The sequence below is a fragment of the Panthera onca genome, chromosome B1 (assembly GCF_046562875.1).
Source record: "Panthera onca isolate mPanOnc1 chromosome B1, mPanOnc1 haplotype 2, whole genome shotgun sequence".
NCBI classification, from domain to species: domain Eukaryota; kingdom Metazoa; phylum Chordata; class Mammalia; order Carnivora; family Felidae; genus Panthera; species Panthera onca.
The window spans coordinates 2,370,944-2,396,220 of NC_138342.1; the positions used below are offsets into that span (position 1 = coordinate 2,370,944).

Consider the following 25,277-nt stretch of genomic DNA (forward strand, 5'->3'; position numbering starts at 1 on the left):
TTCTCTGTTCTCTCAGGAGGAGGAAGGGGGCTTTCCTGCCACAGAGACCGTGTGTTCCCGTCTGGGAAATGTCGTCAGGGCACTGCCCCTTCCAGGCCTGCTGTCAGCACTCAGGCGGCCGCGTCGGTGGCACGCGGGGGCAGTGTTACCAAGAGCAGGAGAACTAGGGTGTGGAGGAGGTTCCGGCTTCCTTCAAGTGTGGAGGGCGGGCGTCCTGCTTACACGTCAGGTGCCCGGAGGTGGGGGGACCTGGGGCTGGGGGGTTCCGAGGATGCAGGACTTCCCACGCCAAAACCCAGCAAGGCCCAGGCACTGGGACAGTTGGTCCCCGCGAAAGGGAAAGGTCACACTTTCACCCCAGTAACTCCCAAACCCTCCTCGCCCTCTGCAGCGAGTGACAGGGCGGGGTGGTGGGGGGGGGGGGGACCGCCTCCTGCTACGGTCGGCTGGGGGGGCCTGGCTCTTCTGGCCTGAGGGACGGCGGGGTGTTGGGGACACATTGCTCCTTTTCACCATTTAATATTGGGGTCATACTGGTCCTGCCCGGTTTCTGAGGCCGGGTGACCAGGGGAGCGCCCACAGGTTCCCCACGCTGTACCCCAGGTGTCACCATAGAAAGCGCAGGAAGCACGTGGGAAGGGCGCCCTCAGCTCCGCTCGGTCAGCCACTGGGGTGGGTGTGGGGGCTCCTTCCTCCTTCCGCGCTGTCTCTGTCTCTGGTGCTGCCGCCAGGGTCCCTGAGCCCCGATGCCACCCTGTCAATCTCTGTGCCCCCGAGGTGGGAGGGAGGCCTGACCCTCCAGAGGCCAGTGTCTCCCGCTCGGGCCCTCCGGTGCTCGCCCACCCGCCCCAGACTCGGCGCTCCGTGGGTCCCAGGCGGAGAAGGACACACACGAGACCGGGTGGCCCCTCTAACAGCTCCAGCAGCCCTCCTCCGCCCACACGGCTTGGCTGGGCTACTCCTCTGGGGACACTGCAGGCCTGCGGTGGGTCCGCAGCATTCAGAGCCAGCTCAGGGGGGCAAGAGGGGCCGCAGGGAGGGCTGGAGGCCAGGTTGGGGTGCCACACTCTCAAGGACACTGGGCAGGGCTACGTCCGCGGCCGGCGCCTGTCTCCTGGGCTCAGTCTCCACACCTGTAAATGGGCACGTGCGGGCTGAGGATGGGGAGGCCGGGGAGGCCTGCAAGGTATTACACTGTCGTTTTCCTATTTTGAGATGATGCTTTCTGGTTTATTTCATGTTCATTTTCCGAGGAAGGGAGACACTCTCCTAAGCTACATCTCCCCCAAATAGGAAGAGACATTTCAAAGTCGAGTCTGTACAAGAGGGCGATGTTCACACCACGCGGGGGACCCCCTTTCCTGCTTTGTGGACTTGCCCAAGGCTGGCCTGCCTGTGGGGCCTCCCTGTCCCTGGCCACCAGCGCGATCCTCCCTGGAGCCCCAGGAAGAATCAAGTACTTTTCACGCAGGAACAATGTGCTCCGGTTAATTAGTGTATGTTCTGTTCGGTAACGATGTGGTCTATCTAATTACTGCATGTTCTATTTGGTAACAATATCCCTAATTAATACAAGTTCTATTTAGTAGCCATGTACTCTATTTAATTAATTTCATGTGTTCTGGGTAAAAACATTATGCTTCATTTGACGTATTTCCCCTGTGCACTGACCGTAATGAATTCCAAAACACAGAGGTGCAGCCGGTCGGTTTTGTGGATGTTCAGGGAAGGGGTGGCTTTCCCCCCAGGAAGGTCAGGGAGGGCCTCAGGAGGGGGCCTGGAGCCGGAGCATTTCAGGTGGGGGCGGGTGTGAGTCGAGCTGGGTTGGGGGCCCCGAGACCCACGTCCATCTCCCTGGTGACCCCTCATCTGCCCAAACCCTCTGGGTTCCACGTGGGTCTGTCCCTCTCTGGTCCTGCCTGCCCCCTTGGTTCTTGTTTTGGTGTCCGCACCCCTCCCTGGCCCACACCGCTGACCGCAGGCCCACAGATCCACTGTCCCCATTCCGTGCATGACTGCCACTGCCCTTTGTTGTCCCCTCCTCCACACAGCCAAGGGCTCTTCTGGAACAGATCTGCCCAGCCTCCTGGGTGTGGTTCCCGAAGCGGCCCTGCTGGGCCACCACACCTGGACTTCCTGGAGCCTCCTCTCTCCTGCCCTGGACATTGTGTCCCCAAGCCTAGCATGTGCCCAGTGCAGGGGGCAATCAGAAGTGCACCCTGCCGATAGCCAGCTGTGGTCCTTTCTATCCAGGAGCTCCGGGGTGGGGGCCGTGGGACAGACGTGAACTTGACGCCCGTGCAGCATGGCAGGATGGAGACAGGTGTGTGTATGGGCCTCGTCTCCACCCGGGCAGCGCGTGTGGGGTGAGTTGATCCCTGGCAGGTGAGGAAGAAGCCCCCGGGGCGGCTCGCCAGCAGGCCCACGGAGGACAGGAAAGCAGGAGGAGCACGGGCTGGGGAGGGGGAGGGCACCCCGGGCCCAGGCTGAGTCCGTCCAGTAGACACTTGACCACAAGCACCGGGTCCGGTCTCGTCTCTCCTGGCACCAAGGGCTTTCGGCTGTGAGGCCCCCACGTCCCGTCTCATGACTTCTTGGAAGGCACACAGGGGCCAGTTGAGGACAATCGACTTTCGTCCTGCAGAAGACGAGGCTGTGGGACTGTGAACAGGACCAGGCAATGTGTGTGGCCGGCCTCGGGCGGTGGCCCAGGGCTCAAGGGGAGGGGCCGAGTCAGGCTTTGGGATCAAATCCCAACCCCGTCACCCAGTCCTGACTTGCTACCGCCCCTGCTCCAGCCTCAGTCTCCACCTGCAGAATGGGTTCAGGGGGTGGGTGCAGGGGAGCGAGAGGGGGGGGACAGGTGTCAGGGGCAGGGTGGGAGCCAGGGAAGCTGACCTGGTGACGTCCACACCAGAGGTGTGTGTCTGAGGGAGGGGCTCATGTGGCCAGGCCTTTCTAGGTCAAGGACAGAATACCCCCCCCCCCCCCCCGGGAGCTGGGGCAACCGGGCTGCATGGAGTGCTGGGAGGACCAGCAGAGACCACACTGACCGGACGTACAGAAGGATGGGGTGGGCAGGGCAGGACAGTGAGGGGGCAGTGAGGGGACAGTGAGGGGGCAGTGAGGGAGGACAGTGAGGGGGCACTGAGGGGGACAGTGAAGGGACAGTGAGGTCACAGTGTGAGACAGTGAGGGGACCGTGTGGGACAGTGAGGGGGCAGTGAGGGGGACAGTGAGGGGGACAGTGAAGGGACAGTGAAGGGACAGTGAGGGGACAGTGAGGGGGCAGTGAGGGAGGACAGTGATGGGGGACAGTGAGGTCACAGTGTGAGACAGTGAGGGGACCGTGCAGGACAGTGAGGGGGCAGTGAGGGAGGACAGTGATGGGGGACAGTGGCGGGAGATAGTGGGGGGACAGTGAGGGGACAGTGCGGGGACAGTGGGAGAAGGCAATGGGGTTCCCAGCGAATCCTTCCTGCTCTCAGAGCAGGTGAGGTGGATGTGCCCACCTGGCTCCAGATGGGTGACCCAGAGCGCCACATCCTCTCCTCTGGGTTGACCCAGCGCTGCCTACATCCCAGGGGACAGTAAGGAAGGTGAGCGAGGTGCAGGCCGATGGGGGGGGGGGGGCTCACCCCCCACCTCCCAGTAGCAAGTCCCACTGCAGGGAGGAGCAGACCAGTGGGGAGGGGGCAGGCACCCCGCCCCCAGGGGGAGCCACCCACGGGCCTGGCCAGGAACAAGCCCCAGGCCTCCTCTCCGGAGTCCATGCCTGCTGGGGGAGGTGGGGGGCGGGGGAGGGAGGGGGCGTGTCCCCAGAGACCACAGGCTGTGGGCAGTCACTCCCACTGGTGAGCCGCCTGGTGGCCAGCTGGGGAAGGGGGATCAGCACTCAGCCCCTAGAACCCCCCCCCCCAACGGTATCCCGACTCCCCTGTAGTCACCGGCAGGTGAGTTCCAGGAGCGCAGCAAACCCCGCACTGGTGGCCTTGGGGCCTCCTCCCCCGGTGGCATTGACCATCGGTGTGAGGGTGTGAGCGAGCTCTGGGCCTGCCCAGCTGGGGGTGGGAGGGCTCTGTGCCTCCTTTCCTAGGTCAGTGTTCTTAGTGACTGAGAAGCCGCTTTGTGCAGGAAAGCCCCCCTTTTTAATGACACGGGAAATTGGAAAATGCACAGAGCGGGGAGCAGGGGTAGAATGTGACACACACAGCCACCGTGTCCCCGCGAGGACCACGGATCGCATCGCCGTCCTTCGGAGTGTGGCTCGGCTTCTGCTGGATGGCTTTGCATCTGAGGGGACAGCCGTGGGGTCCCAGAACCCACAGGGCCGGGGACTGCTTGGGTGGGGGTCCCGCCAGCTGCCGGGTAGCGTCTGTACGATTTTACGTTTAGGGGCGAGGGGGACAACCACCGGGGCTGTGGACCCACTGGTGCATGTGCTACGGACTGGGCCCCTCCATGCCAGCCCGGCTCTAACCTCAGGGCAGGACGGGGTTTGGGGTGGCCTGGAGCCAGTGTCTGCTCAAACCCTGAAAGGGACAGTTCTCATGAAGTCCGGGCAGCCCTCTTTTGGGGACAGAGCGACCCTGGAGGCGGGAGACACGTCTGCCGTAGAGACCCGCATTGGCCTGAGGGGTCCTCCCGCCGAGGGGTCCCGCCTCCCCTCAGGCCGGCTCTGGGCCCCGGGAACAGAACGGAAATGGCCGTGGCTTTCCACGGGGCGGGGGTGGGGGGGGCACCGCAGCCTCCTGCCCACCAGCTCTCCTCTTCTGCCATCGTGGGAGCCAACCAACCTCTAGCGCCCGCTTGCCACAGAGCCCCGCGGTCCGGCCCCCACCCGGCTGCTCACTCAGGCGCCCCCCACTTCCCCCCTTGCGCCCCCGGGGCCTCAGCCCACAGCCTGTGGGCAGGCGCTCCTCAGAGGACATTTCTGAGGCTGGGTGACCAGATGCTTTATCGCCCCAAACGGACTCCTAGAGAGAAAGGGGGAGCTATTTATAAGCCTGCTTCGGATCCTCTGTCCCCCCTCCTCTCTCTGCTCCTCCTTGGCATTATCTCTTTCTCTCTCTCAAAAATAAACTAAACATTAAAAAAAAACAGGGGCAAGGCCCCTGGATGGCTCAGTCGGTTGAGCGTCCGACTTTGGCCCAGGTCATGCTCTCACGGTTCATGGGTTCGAGCCCCACGTTGGGCTCTGTGCCGACAACTCGGAGCCTGGAGCCCGCTTCGGATTCTGTGCCTCCCTCTCTCTCTGCCCCGCCCCTGCTTGTGCTCTGTCTCTCTCTGTCTCAAAAACAGACATTAAAAAAAATTTAAAAAAATAGGGGCGGCAGGGTGGCTCAGTCGGTTGAGTGTCTGACTCAGTTTCGGCTCAGGTCATGATATCATAGTTTGTGGGGTCGAGGCCTACGTTGATCTCTGTGCTGATGGTGTGGAGTCGGCTTGGGGTTCTCGGTCTTTCTCTCTCTCTCTCTGCCCCTCCCCCTGCTCCTCCTCCTCTCTCTCAGAAATAAATAAAAACAAACATTAAAAAAAAGAAAACACAGGTAAAGAACGAAGACCACGGGTGTGTGCCAGGCGGAGCCGTAGGGGTGCCTGTGATGAACTCGAAGTCAGCTTGACTGGATCCCGGGGCCCCCAGACACGGGCCAAACGTCACTTCCGGCGTGTCAGGCGGGCGTCAGGCTTCACACGAGTGGGAACAGTGTCCCAGGGCCACGACCAGACATTCTTGTTTTTTTCTGTTTTTGTAAAGCTTATTTATTTCTTTTGAGAGAGAGCACAGTGGGGGAGGAACAGGCAGAGACGGAGAGAGCCTGCCGTGGGGCTCGAACTCATGAACTGTGAGATCATGACCTGATCTGAAATTAAGAGTCAGACGCTCAACCCACTGAGCCACCCAGGCACCCCTGGCCGGAGGCTCTTGTAAAGCACCTGACTGGTAGAGGGAACTTGATCGATAAGACCTGTCTTCTCAAATCGAGACTCAGTTTCCCTTTCCACCCCTTCTCAGCATGACTTTCCCCCACTTCCAGGGGTCCTGAGTGCCCCGAAGGGATGGGCCAGCACGGAAGCAGCTCCCCCGCCCCACCCCTGCTGCATCAGCACCCTCCCTTCTCCCAGGCGTGCTGCCTGCCTGCGTGGACCCGGCACACACGTGCGGAGAAGCAAGACGAAGGCAATGAGAGACCTGCTGCACCCCCCACCCCCCAGGGCGGCTCTCCACTCCTCCTCCCTGCTCCGGAAGCCTCCACTGGTGGGACTCAGCAGGAGCCTAGAAGGCGAGAAGGCGGGAGGAGGGTGAGGGTGGGGCTTATTTCCCAGCTTTCTCTGTGTGGAGCCATTCCCCTGGGTCCTGTCTGGCTGCTCCGTCTCTCCCTGTCTCTCTGGGTTGTCCCCACGCTCCCTCAGCCCTGGAGGTGGCACCTGTTCCCTCCACACTGTGGGTCCTGGCTCCGCACTCACTCTCTGCCTTTCCTACCAACTGGGGCTTTGTTAGACTCTTCTCAAATTTCCTCCTGGGACCGAAACAAATAATACAAGACCTAATGAGGAGGAGATCCCAACCAGGAAAACGCGGTGGGGAGGCATGGAGAGGGGAGACAAGTATTTCTGAAGCCACACAAGACAGGTGATACATTCAGAAGAGAGGGAGACGGGAGAAGGGACGGCGCTGCACGGGGTCCAGGACACAAGCGCGTGGAGGATGGACAGGCAGCGAGGGGCCTGTTTCAAAGGGAAAGAAGGCACAAGAGGAGGAGTCCAGGGCAAGCCGGAAGGAGCAGGGGCCCCAGCGCTGGTGAAAGGAAACGAGAGGATGAAAAAGGGACCCTGGCTTAAGCCGGCGGCTGAGACACAGCTGAGACAAGGCAGGGAAGACAGAATCTCGGGAGGCAGGAGGGATACGTGATACGATCAGAAGGGGCTGAGGCCTGTGACTGGGCGGGACACTGCCCATCTGCTCTCCTGCACCTGTCCCTGCACATACAGCAGAGGTAGGCTTGGGTGCTCGTCTCAGTCCACCTGGGTTGCTATGACAAAAATACTACAGACTGGTGAGGGGGACACTTATCAACAACAGAGCTCCTGAGGCTGGAAGTCCAAGATCAAGGCAACGGCAGGTTGAGTGTCTGGTGAGAGCTTCACCGGTTCACAGCCAGCCGGTGGCGAAGGACGAGGGAGCTCACCGGAGTCTCTTTCATAAGGCACGAGTCCCATCTGTGGGGGCTCCACCCTCATGACCCAATCACCTCCCAGAGGCCTCATCCCCAACACCACTGCACTGGGGGCGAGGCCGCAACATGAGTTCCCCAGGTGCACGGGCCGCGGCAGTGCTGCTGTGGAGACAGTGGGCCCCCAGCGTCTCAGAGCTCCCCATTTCTGGCCCCGTGGCAGCTCTCCTGGTGGCCCGCCCGCGTCCACCATGCCGGCTCCACATTCTGTAACTCTGTCCAGCTAGGTGGTTTATTTGCAACAAGGGGAAGACGTGTACTGACAATACGCTGTAGGGGGAAAATCCCCCTTGCTATCGTTTTGGGAGCTCTGGAGGGAATATGAAACGTGGCTTAGTTCTCCGGTTTTTCCATTCAACAGAGGGACTGGAGGCGTGATGGCTAGTGTATTTGTCGTGATGATTTAATAGACAACCCAGCAGGCTTCGGCCAGGTCTGAGAGCTGGCTGTGTAACTGAAAGCCAGGACCCAACTAGTCAGGAATCCTGCACTTGATTTTTTTTCCCCACTTAGAGTGTAGGGCAAATGCCCAGGGGACTGTTTCCCCAAAGTACTCTAGCTGGTCATTATGACTACAGAGAAAGTAATTTCCAAAGAAACAGTGATTGCTGAGGAAGAAGACAACAGGAGGCAGGGGAGAGGTAACCCTGGAGGGTCTCCTGGGGGACTCAGGCAGGAGGGGAGGGTTGGGGCAGTGCCCCTGGGGACCTCCAGGGCAACCCGGCAAAGCCTGCCTGGCTCTCGCACCTGTGGGAAGGACTAGGGGATGATTGTGCTCCTGGGGGGACAACACACTTCTCATCTGCTCCCCTCCCTTATTTCCAGGTGGAATTCAGTCTAGATGCACATCAAGGTCCTCTGGAGAGGGTGCGGGATCTCAGACTCTGGGCGGGGGCATGGAGGAAGCGTCCAGTCGCCTTCAGGAACCGGGCTGGAGAGGAATCGGGGCCAGAGTGGGGGTCTCGCGAGGGGGGCCCGGGCGGGGGCGCAGTTGGGACCCCGGGCTGGCGGGGAGGATAGGGGGCCCAGGAGGCAAGAAGGAACCCTGAGGGGGTAACTCGGGAATCGGGAGAGGACCCGGGTGGTGGGGCAGGAGGGAACCCAGGCTGGGGGGGATACGGGGCCCAGGAGACTCGAGGCAACCCGGGCTGGGAAGGGGGGAGTCGGGAGGAGACCCGGGGCAGGGACGCGAGAGGAGACTCGAGCTGTGGAGGAACCGGGGCGGGGGAGACGGGAAGGGACTCGGGTGGGCGGGTCGGGAGGGGAGTCCTGGCGGGGGCGCACGAGGGGCCGAGGAGATGGGAGACCTGGGCAGGTGTGTAAGGTGGAACCCGGGGAGGAGGCGCAGGAAAAGCCCCAGAATGGGAGGGGATCGGGGCCTAGAGAAAAGAGAGGACTGGGCGGGGTATCTGGAAGGATTCCACCGCGGGAGTCTCCGTCCACCTCCGCGCGGGCAGCGGAAGTCTTGTCCCGGGTCCGGAGGCTCCGCCCCCCCATATCCGCCGCTCAGGCCCCGCCTCCGGCTGAGGCCCCGCCCCTCATTTCTTTCTACCCTCGTCCCCTGGAAGCCTGGCCGCGCGCCCAGTCTCTCACCCCTGTAGACTCCGCCCCCGTAGGCCCGCCCCGCCCCTGGCGGCTCCGCCCCGTCACCGAGGCCCCGCCCCACAGGCCAAGCATTCTGGCTCGGTCTTGGACCCGCCCACGTCCTTAGAGACCACGCCTTCCACCCGCCCCGCCCCCGCGCAGACCACGCCCCTCCGCCCCCCGCCCACCGGGGCTCCCGCCCCCCGGGCGGGCGGCGGCAGCGGAGCGACCGTTGCGCGCGCGGGCGGAGCGGATCGCGGCCGGCGGAGCGAGCGGCCGGTAGGTTGCGGGCCGGGCGCAGGGTCGCCCCGCCTCCGTTTCTTTCTTCTCTGGGCGCGCGCTCGCGCGCTCCGCGGCCCGGCCGCCGGCCCCGCCCAGCGAGGCCGAGGGTCGAGGGGTCCTGGGGGCGGCCGGCGTCCCGCTCGTCTGGGTCCCCGCGTCCCCGGGCCGCCCGGCCGCCCGCCGCTCTCCTTTTGTTCCTGGGCCCTCCGCCGAGGACTTTGTCGTGGGCCCGCGCGGGCGGACCCCGCCGGAGCCTGGGTTGTGGGGTCTCCGAGGGGCCGACCGGTCCTTGGCAGGACCCGAGGGTCCCGGGCCGGAGTCGGGGTGGGGGGCGGCGGATGGGCCGAGAACCGGGGCCCGCCGTGCCCACCGCGCTCGCCCAGACCTGGGCCGGAGTCCGGGGGCCCGTGTCTGCGTCCGGTCTGGAGTTTCCTGGTCGCCCCCAGCAGGCGGCCGCATTGTTTGGGTCGAGGTGTCTCCAGGGACCCTAACTCCAGCGATTAACTGTGGCAACGTCAGTGCAGCGGCCGGGAGGGTTTCCCGGTTGTGGGGTGTAGACAGGGCGGCCCAGAGTTGTGGGGTGTGGACAGAGCAGCCCAGAGTTGTGGGGTATAGAGAGAGAGTGGCCCAGAGTTGTGGGGTGTAGACAGAGCGGCCCAGAGTTGTGGGGTATAGACAGAGCGGTCCAGAGTTGCGGGGTGCAGAGAGTCGTCCAGAGTTGTGGGGTGTAGACAGAGAGCGGTCCAGAGTTGTGGGGTATAGACAGAGAGTGCTCCAGAGTTGTGGGGTGCAGACAGAGCGGCCCAGAGTTGTGGGGTATAGACAGTCATCCAGAGTTGTGGGGTGTGGACAGAGTGATCCAGAGTTGTGGGGTGTAGACAGAGTGGCCCAGAGTTGTGGGGTGTGGACAGAGCGGCCCAGAGTTGTGGGGTGTAGAGAGAGAGTGGCCCAGAGTTGTGGGGTGTGGACAGAGCGGCCCAGAGTTGTCGGGTGTGGACAGAGTGGTCCAGAGTTGTAGGGTGTGGACAGAGTGGCCCAGAGTTCTGGGGTGTGGACAGAGTGGCCCAGAGTTGTAGGGTGTAGACATAGTGGCCCAGAGTTGTGGGGTGTAGAGACAGAGTGGCCCAGAGTTGTGGGGTGTGGACAGAGCGGCCCAGAGTTGTGGGGTGTAGACAGAGAGCAGCCCAGAGTTGTGGGGTGTAGACAGAGAGCAGCCCAGAGTTGTGGGGTGTGGACAGAGCGGCCCAGAGTTGTGGGGTGTTGACAGAGCGGCCCAGAGTTGTGAGGTGTAGACAGAGAGCGGCCCAGAGTTGTGGGGTGTGGACAGAGCGGCCCAGAGTTGTGAGGTGTTGACAGAGTGGCCCAGAGTTGTGAGGTGTTGACAGAGTGGCCCAGAGTTGTGGGGTATAGACAGAGAGTGCTCCAGAGTTGTTGGGTGCGGACAGAGCGGCCCAGAGTTGTGGGGTGTGGACAGAGTGGCCCAGAGTTTTGGGGTGTAGACAGAGCGGTCCAGAGTTGTGGGATGTAGACAGAGTGGCCCAGAGTTGTGGGGTGCAGACAGAGCGGCCCAGAGTTGTGGGGTGTGGACAGAGCGGTCCAGAGTTGTGGGGTGTAGACAGAGCGGCCCAGAGTTGTGGGGTGTAGACAGAGTGGCCCAGAGTTTTGGGGTGTAGACAGAGTGGCCCAGAGTTGTGGGGTGTAGACAGAGTGGCCCAGAGTTGTGGGGTGTGGACAGAGCGGTCCAGAGTTGTGGGGTATAGACAGTGGTCCAGAGTTGTGGGGTGTAGACAGAGCGGTCCAGAGTTGTGGGGTGTAGACAGAGCGGCCCAGAGTTGTGGGGTGCAGACAGAGCGGCCCAGAGTTGTGGGGTGTAGACAGAGTGGCCCAGAGTTGTGGGGTGTGGACAGAGCGGTCCAGAGTTGTGGGGTATAGACAGTGGTCCAGAGTTGTGGGGTGTAGACAGAGCGGCCCAGAGTTGTGGGGTGTGGACAGAGCGGTCCAGAGTTGTGGGGTATAGACAGTGGTCCAGAGTTGTGGGGTGTAGACAGAGCGGCCCAGAGTTGTGGGGTGTAGACAGAGCGGTCCAGAGTTGTGGGGTGCAGACAGAGCGGCCCAGAGTTGTGGGGTGTAGACAGAGCGGCCCAGAGTTGTGGGGTATAGACAGAGAGTGGTCCAGAGTTGTGGGGTGCGGACAGAGCGGCCCAGAGTTGTGGGGTGTTGACAGAGCGGCCCAGAGTTGTGGGGTGTAGACAGAACCCCAGGGTTGTAGGGTGTAGATGGAGAGCAGCCCCAGAGTTGGGTGCAGACAGGGGCTTCCGAGTGTGCCTCCTGGCCTGGCACCCGCCCGGCCACTTTCCTGGGATGAGGCCTTGGGCAGGTGACCGCCCACTCGTGCCTCAGTTCCCCTTAGAGGATGGCTCGGGAACGTGGCCTGTCAGGAGGCCGCTCTTGGTCATGAGGGGTCTGTCCGGGGCCCTGGGAGCAGCCCGTGTCAGTGATGCCGTGGTCACCGTGTGCTGTGGGCGGGGCCCGCGGGAGGCTGGCGGTCCCGCAGGGGGCCGGCTCCGGAGAGGAGGGGCGCAGCGGAGGGGGCAGCACCCCCACCCTGGCCGTGGGGTGAAGCGCACGGGGAGGGGTCCTGGCGTCTGGAACGGGCAGTGGGGGAGGGGAGGGGGAGTAGAGCGTGGTTAAAGTTTTACTGTGGAAACATAATTGTCACCGTGTGAACTTCATAAAAATGCCACCCCACCCGGTGGGTTTGACGACCAGAGACCGCAGGCACGCAGGGCTCGGCGCGGGACCCGGACTTGAGGGACGCTCCTCAGGTGGACGGCCCAGTGCTTGGGTGCCCACAGCGAGGGCCCTGGCCGACGGGCAGTGAGGGACGTGGGCACTTCTGGGGCCATGGGGACCAGCGGCGCGAGGGAGGCCGTGGTGGCCAGAGGGAAGGCCGTGGACTTGGGCTGGACGCGCGGGGCGGCCGTGGTGGCTGTGTCGTGGGGTGGGTCGGGGTGAGGAGAGGGGCACCGAGCAGGCCTGCGCGGCAGAGAGAGGGCAGCTGCCGGTGCTGGCAGCCCCAGGGTCAAGGGCAGGCCTCGCTCCCACTTTCTAGAATGAAGGCTGCTGGGAAGGGAGGGCCGGGGGGAGCAGATGAGGCTGTAGGGCCGGGACTGGGCGCTGGCTGTGGATGCCGGAGGGCGTGGGGGGGGAGGGGCAGGGGGGAGGCTGGTTGAGGCTGCAGGACGCACGTGGGAGGGACGGGAGGGACGGGAGGGACAGGCGTGCTGGCGGCCGTCCCTCCCACCCTCCCAGGGAAGACGACAGGGGTTCACTTTGCGACTGTGTGGTCTCCCGCCCCGTCTGTGTCAGAACCAACCGGGCCAGGCAGACAGTGAGGACGCAGGAGAAAACAGGGTGTCGGGGCGGCAGGCGGTGGGTGCAGCAGGTGCCCTGTTACATTTTACCTTTTCTTTGACTTGGTGGAAGTCCTGTAAACATTTCTTTTTTGAATTAGCGCTTGAAAGAGTTTCCTGTGGCTGCTGTAACAAGTCACCACAAACTTCGGGGCTTCCGCATAGGAAGCCAGAAGTCCGAGATGGGTGTCACTGGGCCGAAACTGAGTGACACCTCGCTCCGGGAGAGCCCAATCCGTCCCCTCTGAGCTTCTGGGGGCCGTCCTCCGTCCTTGGGCCCCACGTCCCCGGCTCCCCGGCTCCCTGCCTTCCTCCCACAAGGGCCCCTGCGATTGCAGACCCGGGGCCTCTGCCACCTGCACGTTGTCACACCTCCAAGTCCCTGCTGCCTGTCGGTGGCGTTCCCGGTCCGGGAACTGGGACCTGAGTCTCGGGACCGCTGTCCAGCCCCCCGCCGTGCTCCGCACCCGCACCCGGGGTCTGGGAGGACCGCCTTTCATGTCACACACCTTCTGGGGTGGGGCCGGTGGCCCGGGCAGAAGATCGGCCTCAGGCGACTTGTTCTTACTGCTTGGGGGGTGGGGCGTGGTTGCTGCTCCCTTGACCTTCTGATGAAAACTGGAGTCTCTCCTGAGACGCGCTCTCTGTACACAGGCGCATGTGATTTTTACCCGTGATTTCCGGCTTCACGCGTTCAAAAGGTCACCTGATCCGTTGGTCCCTGTGCACCGGGCGGAGCTTTTCCCACAGACTGACAGGTGCTTTGTCCTTTCTGGCCGTCTTCCGTCTCCCATCCCGTGGCTCGGCTGTCCCCAAGCCTCTAACCATGGTGACCCCCGAGCTACACCCTTCCCCGGCTGTGTTCCTGTTCACACGGTCATTTCTAGATAGACACACACGCACACACGCAGATGTGCACCCACAGGCACACCCACACACGGACGCACACGCACAGACCTATCCCTCCACACAGACACAAGACACCCACGCAGATACTGAGGGGTACACACGCACACAGATCCCCACAGAGGCATACACGGACACCTTCCCACAGACACAGAGGCACCCCCAGACACGCGTGCACACACACACCGTGCTACTCACCTTTTTCTGCATCTTGCTGTCCCTCAACCTGGGTCGTGATCACCCCTCCAGGACGCTGGGTGAAGGGCCAAGACGACATTGTCCGCGCCTCCTGCAGTGTCGTCTGAGCTTTCCGTTTTGCCACAGGTGCGGCGGAACCTCTGCTCTCCCAAGGCCCCTCCACCCCTTCCTCTCCCTCCACCTCCCACCACAGTCATAGCTTTTGGTTAAACCTCTGACCCTAGGGATGGTTTGTCACCGACCGGCCAGGACACTGAGTGCAGCAGCTTTCCCACCCGGCCCTGCCACCCGCCTATTCCAGAACTCTCTCCTGCCTTACACCCCCATTGTGGTGGCACCTGCTGTTGGGGCGTCTTCTCCCGGGGTCCCGCGTCCTGCCCCAGTCTGTTCTGGTCCCGGGAAGGCCCCTGCACGGCTGTCGCCCAGCGTCCCCTGTGCCACTGTCCCTCTGTGTCGGTCCCCGCACTCTGGACCCCTCTCTCCGCCTGGGCTCACTCCTCGTTTTGCTGAAGGAGGTATTCTGGATAGCTAAGGGACATTACGTAGATATTACTCTCATCTTTGGTTCTGAAAATATCTTCACTCCTCAGTTACTTTTGGTTTAGCTGGGTATAGAATATTGAAAATACTGAAAAATATTTTCTCAGTTTTTAAAAAAAGTTTTTTTTAATGTTTATTTATTTTTGAGAGGGAGGAAGAGAGAGAGGCAGAGTGTGAGCAGGGAAAGGGCAGAGAGAGGGAGACACAGAATCAGAAGCAGGTTCCAGGCTCCCAGCTGTCAGCACAGAGCCTGACGTGGGGCTCAAACCCAGGAACCGTGAGATCATGACCTCAGCCAAAGTCGGACGCTCAACCGACTGAGCCACCCAGGTGCCCCTATTTTCTCCGGTTTTTGAAGATGTTGCTTCGTGGTCTTCCGTTTCCATCACGGGTGCCGTTCTGACTTCAGTTGTCCCGTCTGTGATCTGGCCCCAGGAAGCTCACGGGGGCTTCCCTTGCTCCCCCCGTGCCCCGAACTAGCCCATGATGGTGCTTGTTCTCAACGCTGTGCCACTGTGCTGGGCACGGGGTGGGGCCCTTCGGCCTGGGGACTGACTTTTCTGTTACTCCCGTGAGAATTTCCTGCTTTCAATCTTGAGTTCTTTCTGGAACTCCGTGTATCTGGAATTGGGATCTCCTGGCTGACCTGCTAATCCCCTGATCTCTTTTCTCCTCTTGTTGATCTGGGAGATGTTTGCTCAGCCCTCGGGAGATTGTGTCCCATTGTCTCCCAGCCCTCTGTTAGTCCCTTTATCGCCATTATCCTTTTCCGTTTTCAAGAGTTCTGTTTTGGTTTCCCTTTTCTTTTAAAAAAAAAAAATATCATCTTGTTCTTTATTCAGAGATTTAGGACCTTCTTTTCTGGAAGATAGTAAACATACTTCAAGTTTTTATTCTGGTTTTCTTTTTTCCTTCTCCCCCCCCCCCCCCCCCCCATTTTTCCTAAGACCATAAGACCATCTCTTCCATGAGACCAGGGTTTCTTCCTCAATAGCATTCATGGCTGATCTCAAACACCTAAAACTGCCGGGCGCGTAGAAATATCACGTAGTGTTCACACGTCCTGTGTCATCACTGATGTTGGGTGGGAGGGATTCGGGGAGTTTCCACCAGTTGCTGAGAAAGGTTTTCAGCATCTCCCAACACCGACTGCATTGGTCCGTTTCCGCTTTTTGCTCCTTCACGCTTGGTTCATGTGTGTGAATCTGTTATTAAGTTGGCACACGTTTGTGGGGATGATTGTGCTGATGAATGGGGCTTGAAGCCTCATATTAAGTCAGCCCTCCGAGCTTCCTCACGTTTACTGTTTGCACGGCACACCTCTTCCGTTCTTTTGTGCTCAGCCTGTTTGTGTCCTCGTGTTCAGAGTCAGCTTCTTATAAAACCTACGGTTGAGTCCCGATCATGTGTCCAGTTTGACAGTGTTGGCTTTTGAATGTGAACGTTTTATCCATTTACATTTTTCAGTGTTTAAATATCCCTCCCCCAAATTGAAGAATTTTTTTATTAGCTGATAAATAATAAACACAAATTCCTCCAAAGCAACTTGGGGGTGGGGAATAAATAATATTGGGAATATTCCTTTTTTTTTTTAAGTAGGGTTCACGCCCAGAGCAGAGCCCAACATGAGGCTTGAACTCACGACCCTGAGCTCAAGACCTGAGCTGAGAGCAAGAGTCGGACGCTTAGCCGACAGAGCCACCGAGGCACCCCTATTTGGAATACCCTGAAAAATTTTTTTTTAATTTATTTATTTTGAGAGAGAGAGAGAGAGAGAGAGAGAGAGAAGCCCAAGCAGGCTCTGTGCTGTCAGCTCGAACTCACGAACTGTGAGATCATGGCCTGAGCTGCAATCAAGAGTCAGATGCTCAACTGACTGAGTCACCCAGGTGCCCCATAATTTTTGTTTTGAAAACTCATGTATTTGAAAAAAATTAAGAGGGGGGGGGTGCCTGGGTGGCTCAGTCGGTTAAGCGACCGACTTCAGCTCAGGTCACGATCTCACAGTTCATGAGTTCGAGCCCCGCGTCGGGCTCTGTGCTGGCGGCTCGGAGCCTGGAGCCTGCTTCGGACTCTGTGTCTCCCTCTCCCTCTGTCCCTCCCCGACTTGTGCTCTGCCTCTGTCTCTCAAAAAATAAATAAATGTACAAAAAACATCGGAAAAGAAATTAAGAGGGAAACACCAATATTTTAAAATATTTACTTACACGTCCACCGCTTCTGGTGTGCTTCCTTCCTTCCTGCAGATTTGTGTCTCCGTCTGGTATCCTTTCTCTTCCGCTTGAAACGCTTTAGCATTTCTTGCCTGTTCAGTGACAAATCCTCCTGGTTTTCATTTATCTGAAATGCCTTTATTTTCCTTCAGTGTTAAAGGATCTCTTTGCCGGATGTAGAATTCCAGGTTGCCAGCGTCTTCTGGCTGCTGCATTTGTATGAAACCCTGTCATAGCCGTGGCGTCCCGTGTGTTAGGTGGCGATGCTGCTTTCCAGCTCTCGTCTTTGTCTTTCAGCGCTTCTGTTTTGTTTCGTGTTTCGAAGTTTATTTATTTATTTTGAGAGGGAGAGAGAATCCCAAGCAGGCCCCGTGCCGTCAGCACTGAGCCCGACACAGGGCTCGGACCCGTGAACCATGAGATCGCGACCTGAGCCAAAACCAAAAGCTGGACGCTTCACTGACGGAGCCCCCGGCACCCCTATCTCTCGGCACTTGAGTGCGATATGCGTGGGACGGTTTTCTTGGTATTCATCCTGCCCTGGCTTTGTTGAGCCTCTTGGATCTATACGTTTGTAATTTTTCACCAAGTCTGGGGAAAATTCGTTCATGGTTTCCTCAAGTATTTTTTTCTATCTCATTTATTCTCTCCTTTTGGTGTTCCTGTTACATTTATTGTTGGTGCTTGATGTTGTCCCACTGGGCATCAGGCTCTGTCCGTTTTAAAAATCATTTTTGCCAGTTTTCATATTGGGTAGTTTCTATTAATCTGTCTTCAAGTTAACTCACCCCTCCTTCTGCCTCCAGTTTGTTCTTAATCCCATCTGGTGAGTTTCCACATTTCAGTTACTGTAGTTTTTATTTCTAGAATTTCCACTTGCTTTAAAAAAAAATTTTTTTTTTAAATTTTAAAGTGAGCTTTACACCCAGTGCGGGGCTTGAACTCGTGACCCTGAGATCAAGCCGCATGCTGTACTGACTAAGCCAGCCTGGTGCCTACTTTTATTTATAGTTTCTGTTTCTCTACTGAGATATGTCATCTGTTTATTGTGATCATATTTTGCATTAAAGTTTTCACTTTATATTAGCTGCCTTAAGGTCTTATCTGCTAATTTCAACCCCTGGGTTTCTCAGGATCAATTTCTGTGGACTCGTTTTTCTCTTGACTGTGGGTCATCCTCCCGTTTCTGTGAACATCGGGTAATCCTTGATCATGTGCTGAGCTTTGTGGACGGTCCACTGTGGTGATTCTCGCTTCTGGAGAGTTTTGCGTTTTGTTCCGGAAGTTAATTTGTCTTGACTCAAACAGATCTCCGCTCTCGTCTCTGCCTCGCGCACTTGGCCTACCAACTCCTCGCTTCTGCTCCTTGGGGCAGCTCAGGGGCTGGCCGAGGGCCTGGGCCGAGTTTACAGACCCACCTCAGGGCTATCTGTCTTCCAGGCTGCCTCCTTTCTGAGACATTGAGGTGTCCCCCTCACTTCCAGCCGTGCCCAAACTCTGTTCTCGGCCTTGAAGCTAGGAGGCTTGCTGCCTTCCACCAGAGTTCCAGCCGTCTGTACGAACGCGTGTCTTACCCAGGGCAACCCGTTCTTTTAGGGGACGACGCCTCTGCTTTCCACCTGCTTTTCACGTTCTCAGGTGCCTTCAGATGGTTGGCTTTCGTATCTTGTAACTGGCCGGAACTTGATTTAGCAGCATAGGAGAACGCGTGAGGCTCTTTGCTTCACTGCTAGACCTCCTTGTGCTTTGCTGAGTAGCCAGGCATCAATCTTTGGGTTCACTTGTTTCTCGTCAGGAGAATCCGGGAACCAGGGAGTGAGCGCCTCTAGTCTAAAAGCTTTTCCTTAACAAACCCAGGACATCGTAAAGCCCAGGGCTGGCTCTTCTCTGACCTCTCGGGCTGGCGACCCCGGGGCCCGGCTTGAGTTGCCTGGGCGTGGGGCTCCATCTGAGGCCGGAGCGGAAGGACGCAGACCACTGGCTCAGGCACCGTGTCCTCCACCCCACCGTCTAGTTAGACCTGGGGCAAAATGCTTTCCGTGCGCGGTTTCCGTCGAAGGTAAGGTGAAGGATGGGGCCCCTGTGAGGATTAGCTAGGATAGCGTGTGTGTGTCTCACGTGGGGGACTTTTGTCGGTGACCGTTAGTGACGTCACGTCTGGGCTTGCGGTGTCGTTGCCTGAGTGGATGTGCCCCGGAGGCGCCCAGGTGGGAGGCTCAGACCTTGTGGAGCACATCTTTTTTTTTTTCTTAATGTTCATTTATTTTTGAGAGAGAGAGAGAGAGAGAGAGAGTGAGCACGAGCGGGGGGCGGGGTGGGGTGCAGAGAGAGGGGAACAGAGGATCCGAAGTGGGCTCTGAGCTGACAGCAGAGAGCCCAGTGCGGGGCTCGAACTCACGAACCATGAGACCGTGCCCTGAACCGAAATCAAGAGCCGGACGCTTCACTGACCGAGCTACCAGGCGCCCCTGTGGCTCCTCTCTGAACGCGGTCAGAGGAGCTGAGCCCGGGACACATGTTCCCCGGGAGGTACTGGGCAGGTGCCCAGACCACCCGCTCCCCAGGGCCCCGCGTCCCTGGTTGCCTGGAGTCCAGCCAGATTCTGTGTCCAGCCAGATTCAGAGTGACAGCCGGTTCTGTGGGGTTCAGCATTCAGCAGCCCGTCGGCTTCCTCGCTGAGAGGCCGGGGCGGTCGGGGCCCAGGGGGAGGAGGGCTCCCTGCGCCCGTCTGTCGTGGTAGTCTCCTGCGGCTGTGGTGACAAAGCCCCACAAACCGGGGGGCTCCAAGTAGCAGGAATTTGTTCTCTTGCCGTTCTGGGGGCCAGGAGTCCGCATCCAGGTGGCGGCAGGGCTGTGCTCCCTTCGGGGCTCTTCTGGGGTCCGCTGGTGGTCATGGGCTGTGGCCGCACCGCCCCGCCTCTGCCTCCGTGTTCACGTGACCTCTCCCCTGCCTGCGTCGGACCTCCCCTCCGCCTCCCTCTCATAAGGACACTTGGGATGGCGTCCGGGGCCCGCCCAGATCATCTAGAAGCATCTCCTGTCTCAGAATCCGTAACGTAAGCCCGCCCGCCCGCAAAGACCCTGTTTCCAAAGGGGGTCGTTTCCAAGTTCTGCGGATTAGGGCCTGACGTCCTTGGGGCCACCATCAGCCCACGACGCCCTGCCAGGACCTGGGAGGTGAGGAGCCAGGTGGGGTCGCCAGGGGGCGGGGCCTCCTGCCCGCGCGACCCCCTCTGGTCACCCCTCCTCCATTGCTTCCAAATGGGGTTCTGCCCTCAGCCTCCCCGTGGGCGGGACCGAGCCTTCCCCACGCTGACGTGGGCACCGGGACTGGGCGTGTTTGGGGCCTGTCCTGTCTTCCTGGGAGTGACAGAGAAAGATGTGGAGAGCAGAAGGATTTCTGTCAGCCCTGCCTGTTCCTCCAGATTCCTGTAGGGAATGGCTGAGACTATATGTGGGCAGGAGAATGTCACGTGGGGGGCCTGACATAAGGCCCGTTTGTTGACGAGGAAAATCGTTCTCAGCCTTTCGTAGGTGTTCAGGGGTGAGGCAAGGAGGCAGGCGAGGGCAGGGGATTGAGTGAGGGGGGCCGGCGGGCAGGTGGACACAGGGTTGGCTCGTCCCCTCCTGTCCTTGGCCTGCCGCCGTCCACTCTGCCCAAGGAAGCGGCTGTGAGGGGTCGGGAGAGGTGCGGGGAGGTGGGGGGCGAAGGGGGAGGGTGAAGGGGGCGGGAACGGAGGTGACAGTCCGGGTGCAGGTAATGGGAGACGGCCGGGCTCCCGCAGAGAGGAACCAAGGGCTACTGAGTCACCACGAGGGCCTCCCCCTCCTCCGTCCCTTCGGCTAGATTTGTCAGACAAAACACCGTGCGGTATTTGGGACATATTTAGACTAAAAAGTTACTCATTTTTTACCTGAAATTCACATTTCACCGGGTGTCCTGTATGTTTAACTTGCTAAAGCCGACAACTCCGTAGTCCCGCTGTGCCCGGGTTGAAAAACCACAAACAATAAATATTGAGTAGAGATAAGAAAGGAAAGTTAGGGGGCACCTGGGTGGCTCAGGTCACGATCTCGTGGTTTGTGGGTTTGAGCCCCGTGTCAGGCTCGGTGCTGACAGCCTGGAGCCTGGTAACCTCCTTTGGATTCTTTTTTTTTTTTTTTCTAATTTTTTTTTTTTGATGTTTATTTTTTTCTGAGTGGGGGAGGGTCAGAGAGAGAGGGAGACACAGAATCCGTAGCAGGCTCCAGGCTCCGAGCTGTCAACACAGAACCCGATGTGGGGCTCAAACTCATGGACCGCGAGATCATGACCTGAGCTGAAGTAGGAGGCTTAACTGCCTGAGCCCCCCAGGTGCCCCAAGCCTGCTTTGGATTCTGTGTCTCCCCCCTCTCTGCCCCTCCCCCGCTCCTGCTCTGTCTCTCTCTCTCTCCTTCAAAAAATAAAAAAACGTTAAAAATAAATAAGTAAATAAATAAATATTTAAAAAAAGAAAGTCGATTAACAACAGGAAGGGAAAATCGAGATGGCTTAGCCCCCGTATTTCAAGATACTGAGCTAGAATTTGTTTCTGGAATGGAGAATAGCCCCCCAGGCCCATCAGCTACAGATCCCGGAGGGTTGCAGTTCCCGCTTGGCGTGCTCCTGACTCTCGGCAGTGGTCAGGCAGGTGCCCAGAGCAAGCCGGGCTCCCGGGAGGTCTGCCCGCTGGCTGCGGGGGTAGGTTGGCCTCAGTCTGCCCTTTGGGTCCTGCTGGGTCCTGGCCGTGGGGGCTGGGCGGGGGCGGGCTGCGGCTTCCGGCCCTCCTCTGAGCTCCTGGTCGGCGTGGCGCTTCCCCTCCGTTAGGACTTCTGAAGTTCACGGCCTCGGTGTGTCCTCACCTCTGGCAGGTGGACCCTGAGTGGATCCGGATCCTGCCTGGCCCCGCGTTCCCCTGCTCGCGGATGGGTCCCGATGCCCACACATGATCCGAGTGTGGGTGCCGCTCCCTCAGAAGGACGTCGGAGGTGACCTAGTGCCACCCCTGGGCTGACAGCAGACGCGGCTGGCGTGTGGGGCCCGCCGGTCCGCAGGACAGTTGGGGCGTCGGTGGGCATTGGAGGAGATAGTGGGGTCCGAGCTGAGCCGGGGAGCGGTGAAGGATGGGGAGGAGTGAATTCTCCAAAGGATTCGGGCTGCGTGGTCTCCCGTGCGTCCCCCTGACCTTCCGTGGGTGGCCGTGCCGTCCGCCAGCAGCGGCTGGCACCGGGAGGGAGGCGGGGCCGTCACTGTCACTGTTGAGAACGGTCTTCCTGTGCTGCCGAAGGAGCCGGTCCGCAGCCGCCGAACGAATGAAGGCGCCCACGGGTGAGGCAGGCGCGGGACGGTCCCGAGGCGGTGACCACAGGCCTGCCCGCCAGGCACACTGCGGTTTGGGCCGGCCTCGGCAGGCAGGCTGGGTCCCCAGAGAAGCGGGCCAGCATTACTGGTTGGAGATGAGCCCGAGGGAAGGTGCGGGCAGGTGGAGGCGGGCCTGGTGGCTTCAGGGCAGGTGCCGAGTGAGCGGGAGAAGGCGCGGGGCTGAGCTCTGCCCCGGAGGCCAGGTGACGGCGGGCTGCTGCGGGGCGCTGGGGGTCTGGCTCGCCTCCCTTCTGCCGAGCTTCCTTCCGTAATCGAGGTCTTTCTTAAACTCCTTCTTGTGTGGAAAACGTCCTTCATGTGACGTGAATAAAAGAAGTCACGTCGCGGCGCCCCCGCCTCAGTAGCTTTGTGCCGTCCAGCACGGCGGAGGGAGTGCAGAACGACAGGGGAGAGTCCGCGGGGCAGGCCAGTGACCGGGCCCCTGCGTGTGCTCGGGGGACGCTGGTTGTGGATGTGGACGCCCATGCCTGGTGTCGTCCCAGGCTGCAGACTGCCCCACCCCCGAGCCCCTGTGAGCCCGGTATGACAGGGCGCACTGCCCTAGTGGTCGAGGTCTCACGTGTTGATTTCTCTTTGAGATGAGAGAGCATGTGACGTTTGCTCCTCTTGATGGGCTCGCCCACAGATTTTGCTTGATGTAAACTTTATGTCCCAAAAGATTAGAATCCCTCAGGAGATATATGAGTGTTTTTGAACCAGTAAAACGGACCTTTGTAATTTAAATGATAGTCTTTCTGCCGAATGTAGACTTTGTCCTCCTCACGCTAGGAAAAGGGCCAGTGCTGGGTTAGAACTGCTGCTGGGAGCCGGCCGGGGCCTGTAGGTGGGACACCGGGAGCCGGCCGGAGACACCTGTGCCGCTGGGCACCATCCTGTCCCCGCAGGCCCTTGTGTCTGGAGGGCTTTGGGCACTTGCGGTGGTCGCGGGCCTCCCTGTGCGGCCACCGAGCCATGACTGGGGCCTGTGACTAGGACTGGGGAGCAGGGGCCGAGGGGGGCTCAGCCGCCCCCCCACCCCCACTCGCACCACCGCCCACTCAGGGCCACGAAAGTTCTCCTGAAGGAGGAGGCTGGGGAAGTTTCCGGCTAGTGTTTCAAGCTTTCTTTATGTAGTCAGTATGACATTAGCATAACTCTTTCTTCGACTCCACGGTATTTTCGGTGTTTTCGGAATTCCTAATGCTATTAGGCTGCGGGTAGTAACTGTACATACGTTTTTCTGATGTGTTCCGAGAGACGAGACCTTCAAGTTGCCAGTGTTTAAGCTCTTCTCTCTTTTTCTTATTTCTTTCTCCTCTTTCCTGATTGCTTATAATCGCCCTGTTTCCTGATCCGAGAGCTGCTTTGCTGTTGGAGTAAGTTCTGGTCTCCCCTGCTGATCCCCGCGGGGGTGGGGGGGGCTGGGGGTGCTGCTTAGCGAGGGGCAGGCTCTTCCTGGGGAGCGGGAAGCCCGGCCAGGAGGGCAGACAAGTCGCGCTCTCAGATCCGAGGTCCCTGCGGCTTGGCCTCTTGGTTTCTTTGGACGTGAAGTGTTGAAACCTCAGGAACCGGCATTAAAAAAAGCCCCACGCACAAAGGCTGCATAATCACAAAGTGCCGAGCTGGAGCATTTTCTGTATTGTGCTCTTCTGTTCAGCCTTCTATAAATCAGTCAACAAGCACACACGCTAATCATCCCCGTGGCTGCTGAGCTGCCCCCCAGGCTGGATTGGCGTCACATTGGGGGACGAGGCCACCGAGGAACCGAGACAGACTCTTTGAGGGCCAGGTAAGTAATTTTGTCGGTAGAAAAACCTCAAGGGAGGTCAGCGTCTCACGTGCTGACAGCGAAGCGAGAGGCGGCCGGGGGCGTGCCGACGGGCCCAAGCGGAATTAGCCGAGTGTGTTCAGTCATGACTGGGCAGCCTCGCTTTCCTCGTTGGCGCGACCTGCGAGGTCCCAGCGGGGAGGTAGTCATCCGGTGGCCCTTTCCCTCAGCCAGCGTGTTCCGCTCGGTCGTCCGTTTCTCTCAGGTGTGCACGGTACGATTTCCTGACTCAGCACATCACAGATTAGGTTTGAGGGAACGTATTTCGGAGCGTTAAGCATGCATTGCTGCCCGGAAACAAATGCAGGCTGCTCTGTGTCGATAGTAGGAGTGAGAGCAAGTCAAGTGAAATCGTTCATGGTTTTGCTCGTCACCGCTGCTGTGTAACAGGTAGTCCCTGGCACGTGGCGGCAGAGGACGACCCGCGTTTCTCACCTCGCAGCTTCTGTGGTCAGCACTGTGAGGCTTAGTTGGGTCCTTTGTCCCAGGGCTGTGCCCGCGGTGGTGGCCAGGCCGCAGCGGGGGACGGTCTGCATCCGGGCTTGGCTCTCGTGGGGGCGGCGGCCCCGGAAGATGTGACGCAGCTGCCGGCAGGCCTCGTGACCTCGCCGGCTGGCGGCCTGAGACATCGTTCTTTGCCGCGGGGGCTGCTTCTTACGGCAGCTCGAGACCCGGCAGCTGACTTCCTTCGGCGTGAGCGAGGGAAAGCTGAGGAAGACAAAAACCAGTGTCTGTAGTGCTCTAGGAAGTGACGTCTCCTCCCTTCTGCCCTGTTTACTAGGGGTGAGGCGCCAAGTTCAGCCCGGATCCCACGGGGAGGGACTGCCGAGGGCGGGACGACTAGGAGGGTGCCATCGACTTGTATCACAAACACAGAGAGGCGGCAGGGGGCTCTGTCACTGTCCAGCCTCCGGCCCCAGTGAGCCCCGTCCCTCCCACGTGCAGAACACTCCTCCCGAGACCCTCCCACGGCAGCGCCGGCTCCAAGTCCCGAGTCCCGCCACGTAGACGGACTCCAGGCGTGGGTCGGCGGCCCGGATGTCGCTCCCGGGCACAGCCCCCCGAGCGCCCCCGCTCCCCATCCTGACCTGGGGAGGCCGCTCTCAGCCCCTCCACCTACAGCAGAGCGTGGGACGGCCGCTGCAGACACGCCTGCTGCTGACGAGGGCGTGCGAGGGCACGAGGGGTCCTCGGTGCGTCAGTGCTGCCTGGCAGGTGTGCAGGTGCCCGGCTGGGTCCCCGGTATTTGTGGAACGGATGCGGACAGGCACCAGCTTGCTCCGTTGTATCAGCAGAGCCGTTGTAGGGCCTCGGGTGTTTAGGGGAAAGCGTGAGATTGTACACGCGGAAGGCACTGCCGTCCAGTAGCCGTTTTAGAAGAGTGTCCTTCTTTCACCCCCGAGTCCAAGATGTCTTTTAGGGAGGGCACGGGAAATCTCCCTTGCCCGGTCCGTGGGGGGCGCGAGCCCACCCCTCTAGGACGTCCGGGGGCTCGTCGACGGCGCACTGCTGGTGTCTCTCGGGCTCTTCGTGTCAGGGCCGCGCCGTGGACGCCGGTGGGGACCTCTGGGAGCATCGCCCGCCGCGCACCCGGCCGGCTGGCTCGGGTGAGTTCGGTCCGCGCCTCTGCCGACGCGGACGTGGGGGCAGCGGCCCGACCCCCCCAAGGCAGCCCCGCGCCGGCTCGAGCTTGCGCCA

At 60.0% G+C, this 25,277-nt stretch overlaps 1 protein-coding gene and 1 long non-coding RNA gene across 7 annotated transcripts in view; one reads left to right on the plus strand and one right to left on the minus strand.

Moving 5' to 3' along the window:
* Positions 1-1,388: 1,388 nt before the first annotated feature.
* Positions 1,389-13,085, minus strand: LOC144616211 (uncharacterized). 2 transcript variants are annotated; one of them, XR_013555356.2, is made up of 3 exons: positions 12,988-13,085; positions 6,210-6,277; positions 1,389-2,638 (listed from the first exon to the last, which is right to left on the minus strand). It is a non-coding gene; the product is annotated as an uncharacterized LOC144616211 (long non-coding RNA). The 2 variants fall into 2 exon arrangements; XR_013555357.1 differs by lacking the exon at positions 1,389-2,638 and adding an exon at positions 4,897-4,976.
* Positions 8,999-25,277, plus strand: part of RGS12 (regulator of G protein signaling 12) — a 122,205-nt gene continuing 105,926 nt past the window's right edge. For all 5 annotated transcript variants that reach the window (XM_078446342.2, XM_081795474.1, XM_078446343.2 and 2 more), the window contains exon 1: positions 8,999-9,098. The gene's annotated coding sequence lies outside the window, so the exon portion shown is untranslated. The remainder of the gene's footprint in view (positions 9,099-25,277) is intronic.